This window comes from Canis lupus, chromosome 13 (genome assembly GCF_011100685.1).
Source record: "Canis lupus familiaris isolate Mischka breed German Shepherd chromosome 13, alternate assembly UU_Cfam_GSD_1.0, whole genome shotgun sequence".
NCBI lineage: Eukaryota > Metazoa > Chordata > Mammalia > Carnivora > Canidae > Canis > Canis lupus.
This window is the reverse complement of record NC_049234.1, coordinates 44,554,530-44,566,227: the sequence shown is the minus strand read 5'-3', so window position 1 is coordinate 44,566,227 and position 11,698 is coordinate 44,554,530. Positions and strand designations below refer to the sequence as shown.

Below are 11,698 nucleotides of genomic sequence, written 5' to 3'. Positions count from 1 at the left end.
CCTCATTTCTTTATTTTTTTAATAAAATATTTTTTATTGGTGTTCAATTTACCAACATACAGAATAACACCCAGTGCTCATCCCGTCAAGTGTCCCCCTCAGTGCCCGTCACCCACTCACCCCCACCCCCCACCCTCCTCCCCTTCCACCACCCCCAGTTCGTTTCCCAGAGTTAGGAGTCTTCCCATTTCTTATAAATGACATAAAGATGTTTTATTTTATTCCATGAAAGACTTGAGAAGACCCCTCTGCAGATTTCTGGAGCTCTTTCTCTGCATAGCTTCCTCCTCACTAGAACTCTGTTCTGCAAATTCTAGTCAGTTTGGTCTCCAAGACCATATTTCAGCCTCCTCAACTAAGCAAGACCATTAGGCTCTGCCTGATTTCCTTTTTCTTCCATCACAGTTCAGAAATTACCTCTGGACAGGGTTCAACTCATTTTCTTTCCTTCTCTCAAGTATCACATGCCTGTGCTGTCTGTTGTCTAGTATTTTGAAGTTGTTTCATATCTTTTGTCCAGTCTGGAGTCAAGCTACATTGTCAGGAACCAAAGCTAAGTCCATAGTATAGGTGATTTATAGGAGCCAAATGCAATGTTTGAACATGATATTTAAAATTTATGATTCATTTCTGAATATAAGTATCATTTTATGAGTTGTATTGACAAACAGCACAAGATTGCCCACACAGAAATTAATAACACGATATAAACTCTACAATGACTCAAGAAGTACGATCTAACTTGAGTGTGTTACTTACTGTGACTCTTAGCTTGTCAGGGATGATAACTGGGATTGGTGTCTGCTCCTGTCACGACACCTGCTATGAAGCAGCTACTATACATGAACACATCTCCATCTACATTGGCCAGGTTGGTTTCCAGATCAGCAGTGCCCAATGGGAACTCTAGTACCTGGAACACATCCAACCCAATGGCCAGATGCCAAGTGACAAGACCACTGAAGGAGGAGATGACTCCTTCAACACCTTCTTCAGTGAGATGGGTGCTGGCAAGCACACCATCAACGCCTTCTTCAGTGTTTATAGACCTGGAACCCATAGTCATTGATAAGTTCACACCAGCACCGATTCCCAGCTTTTCCACACTGAGCATCTCATCACAGGCAAGGAAGATGCTGCCAATAACTATGTCTGAGGGCACTGTACCATTGGCAAGGAGATCATTGACCTTGTCTTGGACCAAATTCAGAAACTGGCTGACCAGTGTGTGGGTCTTCAAGGCTTCTTGGTTTTACACAGCTTTGGAGGGGACACTGGTTCCAGGTTCATCTCCCTGCTGATAGAACATCTCTCTATCGATTATGGCAAGTAGTCCAAGCTGGAGGTATCCATTTACCCAGCTCCCCAGATTTGCACAGCTGTAGTTGAGCCCTGCAACTCCTTACTGCCCACCCTGCAACACTGATTGAGCCTTCCTGGTAGACAATGAAGGCATCTATGGCATCTGTCATAGAAACCCTGATGTTGAATGCCCAACCTACACTGACCTTAACCACCTTATTAGCCAGATATTTCTTCCACCACTGCTTCCCTCAGGTGTGATGGAACCCTGGATGTTGATCTGATGGCATTCTAGACCCACCTGGTGCCCTATCCCCACATCCACTTCCCTCTGGCCATATATGCACCTGTCATCTCTGCTGAGAAAGCTACCCTGCACAGCTTTCAGTAGTATAGATCGCCGACGCATGCTTTGAGAGAGCCCACCAGATGGTGAAATGTGACCCTCACCACAGTAAACACATGGCTTGTTACCTGTTGCACTGTGGTGATGTGGTTCCCAAAGATGTCAATGCTGCCATTGCCACCATCAAGATCAACTGTACCATCCAGTTTGTGGACCAGTGCCCCATGGGCTTCAAAGTTGGCATTCATTACAGCCTCCCACTGTGGTGTCTGGTGGAGACCTGGCTAAAGTACGGTGAGCTGTGTGCATGCTGAGCAACACCACAGCCATTGCTGAGGCCTGGGCTTTCCTGGACCACAAGTTTGACCTGATGTGTGCCACGCATGTCTTTGTTCACTGGTATGTGGGTGAGAGCATGGAAGAAGGAAAGTTTTCTGAGGCCCATGAGGGCATGGCTGCCCTTGAGAAGGTTATGAGGAGGTTGTATGGATTCTGTTGAAGGAGAGGGAGAAGAAGAAGGAGAAGAGTATGAATTACCATTCCTTTCAGCCCTGCAGCATGTCACTCAGAATTTTAGTTTCCACATTAGCCGACAGACGTTAAAGCTTCCTGGTTAGATTGTCTTCACTATTAACTATAATCATGTTTTACTTTTCCATTTGTACTTGTAAGATTTTTCCATCATGTCTCAAAGTAAATGCTTTAAGAAAGAAAGAAAGAAAAGAAGTATTATCTAACTCGGCCCTCCTGTCAATAGAACACTAATAATGTAAACTTTTGATTATTATATGGCATTTAGTAATTTTTCTGAAAAGACAGAAAAATTATATATAATATATAATAACTTATCATTTATGTATATCTCTATTTTATTACTAATATGAACTGACCCATCAACAGACCCACCCAGACCTGTGCAATAATTAAATCTAGTTGTCTTCAACTAGATTTTGCCAGGTTTCAGTCACATTGAAACAATCATTTTACAGATTTGATCATTATTTTTTGTTACATTGCTACATTTTTATTTTCTTTTTTTAAAAAATGATTTTTATTTATTCATGAGAGACACACAGAGGGAGGCAGAGACACAGGTAGAGGGAGAAGCAGGCTCCCTGCAGGGAGCCCAATGTGGGACTCGATCCCAGGACCCTGGGACCCTGAGCCGAAGGCAGACGCTCAACCCCTGAGCCACCTGGGCGTCCCCAAAGTTACATTTTTCAAGGTAAAAACAAAACACGTTTTATTTAGTACTTTATTAACTCAATTTTAAGTATTTAGGCATGTGGTATGTAGGCCTCTATTTGTTCTCTTGCCTCAGTCCTGATGTTAGGGGTAGGCCTGTGGAAGAAGTGGCACAGCAACAAAATTTAAAAAGTTACGTATCATATAGATGATTTGGCTTATCAGAGAAAGCTGAATCCAACGCCAGTTTTGGGAAGGGTGATAAACAATATTTCCACTGTAGACTCTGCAAAAATCCCAGCATATGGAAGGCACAAAGTTACAATATTTGAAATGCTTTAATATTTACCTAAAAGACTTAAAATCTTCTGGTACAACCATCCACTTCTCCATGAGAAATTCATTCCTACTCTGAATCCCTTTGAGTCTTTCTTTATCTAATTATATGTTTACCTAGATATTCGATACTTTAACAGTAAATTATTAATTAATAGTAAGCTCCAGGAACTATTTCTCAGTAAAATGGTAATAATCTTAATAGTTACATGATTGAGGACCTGATTTGTGTCAGACACTATAGGAAGAATTTTAATGTAGATTATCTCTAACTACCATAACCTAATAAAAAGAAGTCTTCCCATTATGCTATGAAAAAACAGAGGCATAGGGAAGTTAAATAATTTGCCCAAGACCAAGGATCCAATTCTACATTAGTCTGACTGCAAAGTCTATTATTTCCGATATTCTAAGCAACTATTAACAATAGATGTTAAAGTTCTTTTACTCACCTTCTTATACATAAGAGGATTAATCAAAATTCTATAAGTTTTTGAGGTCAGTTAAATCTGGACATAATAATAGATATTTTATTTATTTTAAATTGCATAATAATTTATGAGAGGGCCTTATAATTTCAGTTACTACAGAATGACGGTAGACAGTAGAGATACAGGAAATGAACAGCATGGACACAGTCACTGCCTCCATGGAGTGTACAGTTCTTCCAGGGACGGCGAACATTAAACAGTTAATTGCATAACATCTGATTATTATGGTTATAAATGTTGACAAGACATCACTGACCACTCTGGCTAAAAGTCTTGGTGGTTTGGAAGAGAGATATCAAATATTTAGTAATTTAAGGTCAAGATTCAGAATCCCTCAAATCACATGATTTTTGAAATGAAAATACGGGAGTCAATGTCATGCAAATGAGCATTTATAGTTAGAGGCAGTTTAAATAGGATTATAAAGATTAGAGGGAGCTGACAAAGCAACTCCCAGAACCAGACTAAAAGTAGCCTACTAAACAGATAATCCAATGTGGCTATGTTCTTTCCACCAGTCAAGGTTACTGCAGGTCCCAGGAAAAGAAATCCATTGATAGATAGACTAGGTCAAGCTAATCACACTTTGGAGGAGAAAACCAAACCAAACAAAATAAAACACACTCTTAACCCTTTCCAGCTTGAATAAATCAGAAAAATATCCTAGTATGTATGTTTTAGGTGCAAAAATAACATTCCCACATACCTTCAATTTCAGCAGAGATAATTTCCCCTGGCAGCCTTCTGGTCCAGCTCCTTTTCTCCTTAAATCTTAGGGCTCCTTGTAAGTGCCTCCTCAGCTCTTGATCACCTTGTATTGTAAACATCCCTTCTCTGGCCCACCTCCCTCCTGTGTACCGACTTCAAGGGAAAGCCTTGCGTGTGCTTCCAGACCTTCGAACAGCACCCAGCACAGTGTGGGTCGTTCATGTGTTGAATGAACGAATCAAAACTCGAACAATTTCTATGCCTTTTTAAAGGATTATCATTTCACAGTGTTAGGAGCTCTATACATAAAATACAGATTTTCATTAAAAAATAAAACCAATCAATTATTTCACTTGATCATGCTTTCCTGGAATAATATGATACATTATTTAGAAACAAGGCGTAAATAATGGTTCTACAGCTTTACACAAGTTAGTTGTTTACTGGCTGCATGTACCTGGCTACCAGGGGCCCTGTGACAGCATAGGGATGACAGGGGAAGCCTCAGCCATGTGCTGCAAAGCTCCTGTTTAGATGCAATCCAAAAGCTTAGAGGAAAGTGAAGGAAAGTGAGAGCACATTTACCATGTGCACCAGAAGTGTGTGATGCGCTAGAGCCTTGCTCCATTGACCTTCACAAAAACCTAATGAGGTAGGCATTACGTTTTCATTTTACAGATAAGGAAACCGAAGCTCAGAGGGATTAAGTCATTTTCTCTAGACAACACAGCTAATGGGCATTATCCCAAGAACCAGAAATAACTCAGTTACCCTTAATTATGGCTGTGGAGTGGGAAAGGCACAAGAAAGAAGTATGAGAGCCAGTAAAGAGAGGTGCATTTGAAATAAAACAAATGAGTCATTGCAAAGAGGTAAAGAATTTCATGTGCAAGTGTGTGTGTGTGTGTGTGTGTGTGTATGTGTGATAGAGAGAGAAAGAGATAGAGAGAGAAAGAGATAGAGAAAGAGAGGGGGTGAGACTGAGGGCTTTGATGAGGAACAGAAGCAGGATGATGTTTAATCTCAGCCTAGAGGGCTGACCCAAGGCCTGCATAGTTTGGATGAGGATCAAATATGTGTTGTTTGCTACATTCTTTTAGGGTCTCACCACTGCCTCTGTATCTCACCAATAGTTAATATTGAACCGAATGATAAGCACCAGAGGAATCTTGCAAAAGTCGTTTTAGGAGTAGAAATTCAAAGAAATTCGAAGAAACTTCTGTAATCTGATACTCCTGCAGGCCACCTTCCCTATGGTTACTGAGTCCATAACCACCAGCCTCACACAGCAAAATACGCCCAAGGGTCCTGTCCCCCAACCTCTTTCATAAACTCAGTCAGTGGCACGTAAATGTCTCAAGAATTCTTGCTTGGCCATTGCGCTCGACGACCTCACATTAAAATTCACTGGGGCAAGAGCTATTTTATAATTACAAGTTCTCTGAAGTTCCATGATGTCAACCGGGAAGTCAAGCTGGCCAGAGGAAGAAGGGTTTATTAGAATTATTGCTCCGACTATTTAACTCATTAAATCATTTAAGAAAGTTTTAAATAAGAAACAACCCATGAGGAAATGAATATTTCATGGCTCTATATGGGAACAGATTCCTAATCTTGTCATCTTGTTTTATTTTTAGGTGTATTTGTTTTAGTTTTGTCTTTCACGTCAGACATAGGGCTAGAAAAAGATTGCTCTAATTAGACCAAGTATATTTCCTACCCAGAAAAATGTCTTTTTGACTTTTAAGAGAAACCAGGCAACTTCATGACAACAAACTAAGTGTTATAAAATAAACCCTAATTCTTCATGACAACAAACTATTATAAAATAAACCCTAATTCTGCTACTTGTCTTTTAAAAAGTATAATACCAGCCCCTTATCAAGTGTTTACTATGCCTTGGGTCTAAAATAAATTCTAGGGATCCCTGGGTGGCGCAGCGGTTTAGCGCCTGCCTTTGGCCCAGGGCGCGATCCTGGAGACCCGGGATCGAATCCCACTTTGGGGTCCCGGTGCATGGAGCCTGCTTCTCCCTCTGCCTATGTCTCTGCCTCTCTCTCTCTCTCTCTCTGTGTGACTATCATTAAAAAAAAAAAAAAAAAAAATTAAAATAAATTCTACATATTACTAGAGCTCATTTTTATGCTCATGACAAATCTGCAAGATATTATCATATCTGTTCCATGAAAACTGAAACTGAAGCTCAGATGTTTCACTCACAGAGCCAGTGAATGGTGGAGCTGAGATTCAAACTCAGGCCAGTGATCCGAAACCTCTGCATTTAAATCTAGCATGGTGTCACAGAAACCGCCTCCCCCCAAAAGTGGGTAGCAATAATTGGCATAAAAAAAGGCAGAGGCAAAGTGAACACTAGATTTAAGAACAAGAGTCTTCCACGTTAGTAGCAATTTTCTGAAAACCCTTACTCCCAAGAAGAAGTATCTAGTGAGAATGTTAAGAAGGTCCACAGAGGGTCTGAGAAACTTCCTCAATGATAGCTCTACATTGGATGATTAAAAACATTTAAAATATTTCAAGGAGGGCCCCCATCCCCCCACCCTACCCCTGGTGGCTCAGTTGGTTAAGCGGTTAAGCATCTGCTGTTAGGCTCAGGTCATGATCCTGAGGTCCCCTGCTCTGCAGGAAGCCTGCTTCTCCCTCTCCCTTTGCCTGCCACTCCCCCTGCTTGTGCTCTTTCTCTATCAAATAAATAAATAAAATCTTTAAAAAAACAAATCTTAAAAAAATCTTTAAAAAAAAACCCACCAAAATGTTTCAAGGAGAAAATTTCTTAGATGTGAAGAGCATAGTAAGACTACAAAAAGTGATAATTAAAAAAACTATTGATGTGCAGGTAATATGCTAAGGGATTTACAGATGCATGTTTTCTTTCCAATATACAATGCTTTTTGCTGTTGCTGTTAGAGACACATTGATGAAATGGGTGATCTACACTGATTTTTCATGCTTTTACCTTCCAGACACTAGGGCAGTGTGGTGCTCTGGAGTCAGATAGGACTTGGTGCCGGGTTGCCAGATTAAAAAAGAAACAAAAAACCCCAAACAGAACATCTAGTTAAATTTGGATTTCTGATGAACACCAAATAGTTTTTAGTTTAGTGAGTTTGTCTCATGCAATATTTGGGATATACTTATACTTTGTTTTGCTAACTGTGGGAACCCTATCAGTATAAATCCCAGCTAACTCTGATAAGATGATAGCCATTGTGTCCCCAGGGAAATTACTTCATCTCCAAGTCTTCATGTCCTCTTCTGTAAAATGAAGTAGGTATAGTTTCTACCTCATAGGACTGTGAGGATTTCAAACATTTATATAGGGCTGAGAAAAGTTGAATTCCTGTCTTGAGGATTTCTCTCTGGGCATCTCATCATTACTTATTGTCCTTTATGTGGGTGATTTTAACATTTAGTACCATTTCATGCTTTTTATTTATAATTAATTTCATAAAGATGGGTTTAAGATACTTCCAGTGTCTTGCAAAGCAAGGGGCTGATTTTCCTAAGTAGATTATGTAACACTGCTTAAAGAGACTGACACAATAACATTTTAGCATGAAACTCAATTGTGACCCAAGTGGTTACATGGGTTAGTTTGAAGAAAGTTTGTAACACGGTGGATTTATCAAAAACATTCATTCTAATAGTTTAGAGGGTATATGTTTAACTAGCTAAGTTGCAGAAAAATAAATTAAAATAGTATATTTGGTAACATACTGATTGAAAAATCGAAAGAAGTCAACAAATTATAAATGATAGTCATTTACGTAATGTTATGGGGTCAAATAGGTGACCAGATTTTCTGGAAATTATACTGGCTATCCAAATTTGAAGTAATAAAAATGGTAATACACTTTAATCTAGTAATCTCATTCACAGGTGTACACAAAAATTTAAAAATAGAACAGGCCTTTTGAAAAATTTAGACCAGAGGAAAATGTTCAATGAAAGAGAAATCAACCCATAAATTATGTAATAGTGGAATATGATAGAATATGATGCAGTCTTCAAAAGGACATTTTAAGTACCTGTTTAGTGATATAAAAATAGTAATATAATATCAAATAAAGCCAGAATGATTATGTATAAAAACTATATATAGGAGAGTATAAACCAAAATGTTCATCTTGATTATGATAAGAATATGAGTTAAGGTAAACACGTTTCAGTTTTGCTTTGTTCCTTTCTATAATATCTAAATTTTATGAAACATGTTTTCTTTTATAATTATAAATTAAATATTACTTTTAAAATTTTAGAACCCAAAAGCCAACTTTCCAAAAGAAGAGAGTACTCAGTAGTCAGCTAATTCTCTCTGCCAGGCACTGCCAGGCTCTCTCCCCTTTTGAGAGCCTCAGAGCCCACTGGGTGCTGAGGCCATTTAACTGAAGCAGTAAACATTCTTGGGTTGTTTAATGGCTAATTAGTCAGCAGAACAAATACCCCAAGTCCTGGAGAAAGAATGATGTATTTTTGGAACTGATAGATTGAAATGAAAGCAGTTTTGCTAAATGGAGACAGTATTTATCTCATGCTGTTCATGAATGTTCAGTCATAAGCCAAAGTTTTGTGACTACGTAAATTGTCAAATATTGCACTGAAAATTCATAGGGAAACTTATTTTTAGGCCATCGGAATAACATTTAGGTGCTAACTAGCATATCTTAATGTTTTTTGCATGGCTAAAGTATGAATTATTCTTTCAGGCAGGCTCGGATTCATCCTATTTTATCTCTTGACCAGATATGTTTCACACATGCAGTTCTTTCACAAAATACACAATAAACAGATCAATGAATAAACAAATGTACCCTATTTGTACTTTAATAGCTTTTAATATGATGGTTCTGTATTTAGAAATGTAATCATACTTTGTAAAAATTCTTTCAAGATTATAACCCTGGGTGAATGATAGTGTAACTTTAATAAAATCCAGCAGGCTTTATTTTCAGATTTGTTGAGAGGTGTAGTTCTGAGCAACCTCCTTTTATCCCTAACTCTTATGCATATTAATAAGCTCCGGGGTCAAACTAAGGATAACGGTGATTTGGTTGCTGTTATTTTCATCCATATTTAAATCCGCAAATCCAATACTGACACATGAAAATCCTCCTTTGACAATGCCACAGAACTGTTTCTTTCCTTGGGAATGATTCGGAAAACTAGCCATTGCACATGTCTAAAGAAAGGGAAAAGATCAACGTATTTATTATTTAAAAAAGTCAGGACTGGATTTTGACAATGTCAAGATTTACACTATATCCCTGTTTATTTTGGATACACCACTGACTTCCGTTCCTAGAAGACACAGATATATTGCCTAAGCAACCAAAGGTAAGAAGCCAGTAGTAATCACTGTTGTATTTTCATATATACTTATACCTCTGTTTTGATTAATTAAAGTATCAACATTGCCTTTGTTTTCTATGGTACACATGCTTTCTCTTTACAGCCGATGACTGCTTGTATTTTTCAAAGATAAATGACTATTCTACTAAAATATGTTTTTAGAAAAAAATAAAATAAAATAAAATAAAATATGTTTTTAGTTAAAAATAATAATAAGTAAAGGCCTGGTAACATGATTCTACTAATCTGAATACCACAACACAATAAATACTGCCTCCTTTTTGCAAACTTCCAAGGTGATTTTTAGAAGTCAGAAATAATAACCTTGGCAGATGGCAGTATCATATACTGTTTTTTTCTCCTTAAAATATTTGAGAATTGAAAACCATTACATTTATATAAATCTCAATGAAAAATTAACTCCTGAAAATATGAGCCTATTGAGAACTTCTTAAGTGTTAGGTATTTCATAAGCATTATTATCGCAACTTACACACTCCCTTTTAGAGATAAAGTGGTCTGAAGAGAGTAAATGGGTTCCTGAAGACAAAATATTACCGCTGCGTAACCGAGCCAGAATTGAAATCACTTGCCTTCTTTTAATTCTCCATGACAGGCAGGTTTTTAAAAATGAGATTGTAATCACTATCATGTTTTATTTTTACAAATTTTAAAAGTACCCTTCAGGGGCTCATGGGTGGCTCAGTCCATTAAGCGTCTACTTTGGTTTGGGTCATGATCCTGAAGTCTAGGGGTAGAGGCCACCAACCCCTCATATGGGGCTCCCTGCTCTTCAGGGAGTTTGCTTCTCTCTCTATCCCTCACCTTGCTCATGTTCTCTCTCTCAAATAAATAAATAAAATATTTTAAAAATCCTACTCTTCATCATTTTTCATTGTGCCAGGATTACAGGATTATAAATACTTGTTATTTCATTCATATTAGAAAGTTAGACATCATTAAACCATTTTTAAAATGTTTCTATCAATAAACACATGTCTTACAATTGGCTTTTTAGCTTTTGATCTTTCTGTTCATATACCCCTTAATTTGTTCAATTACATTCATTCCTTTGCTTAGTATTCTTTCCATAAACATCTTTCACTCACGTCTTTGTTAGATCAAGCAGGCAAACAAGAGGATAAGGGGAGGGGGAGCATCATAGAGTAACCATAAATAAAAGACCTGATAGTTATTGATTATATGCCATAAAGGATACCCTCACTTTGCTCTACACTTGAAATATTTATAAACCCTAATCACACAATAATCTCAGTAAGGCAAAAAAAGTATACCGGCTACATTCTCTACCTACAGTCAAAGTTAGAAATATTAAGTAAAGATTAAATTAAAGACCCTACCCCCTTAGAAATGGAAAAAAAAAAAAGCAGGGGTAGGGTTGAGAGGGAAGGATCATCAAATTCATCTTTAAGTGAAGATAGCAAAACAGGTTACATATCTTTCTCTTTTTCAGGGAGGTAATTTTTTAGGCTGTGAAGTTAATATGTGTAAAAAGTCTGGATAAAATAGATTATTTTCTACAAGAACAAATGTCTGAATTTAATTTTACAAGTAAAAATTAAATTGATGAGAAATTATGGGCAAAATTTAAAGGAGGATCCTGGAGCTATTTCCAAAAAAGTAACATTTGTAACTTAAATATTTTTTTTTACTTATTATTTATTCAACAAATATTTATTTAGTACCTATTGTATGCCAGGAATTGTTGCATTGTGTCCCCATCCATAGGTCCAGGGAATAAATCTGCATAACGCCAGGACCTTTACCCTTGGGTAAGAGCACATGGGAATTGAGCTGCCATATTTTAAATTTTGGCTGTAGCACTAACCAAACTTTCCACAGCTGGTGCTTCATCCCCTTAAAGAAGTAATAACGTAACTCCCCTTCAGCAGACAACCTCTGTGTGAAGATTTTGATTTATGCTACAAACTATGCTAATATA

At 37.7% G+C, this 11,698-nt stretch overlaps 1 protein-coding gene and 1 pseudogene across 1 annotated transcript in view; both read left to right on the top strand.

The window, feature by feature from the left end:
* Positions 1 to 718: 718 nt before the first annotated feature.
* LOC100688058 lies at positions 719 to 2,265 on the top strand (annotated as a pseudogene).
* Positions 2,266 to 9,533: 7,268 nt separating this feature from the next.
* The window catches only part of CNGA1 (cyclic nucleotide gated channel subunit alpha 1), a 33,262-nt gene continuing 31,097 nt past the window's right edge, over positions 9,534 to 11,698 (top strand). The window contains 1 exon segment of the mRNA NM_001003222.1: positions 9,534 to 9,720. The gene's annotated coding sequence lies outside the window, so the exon portion shown is untranslated.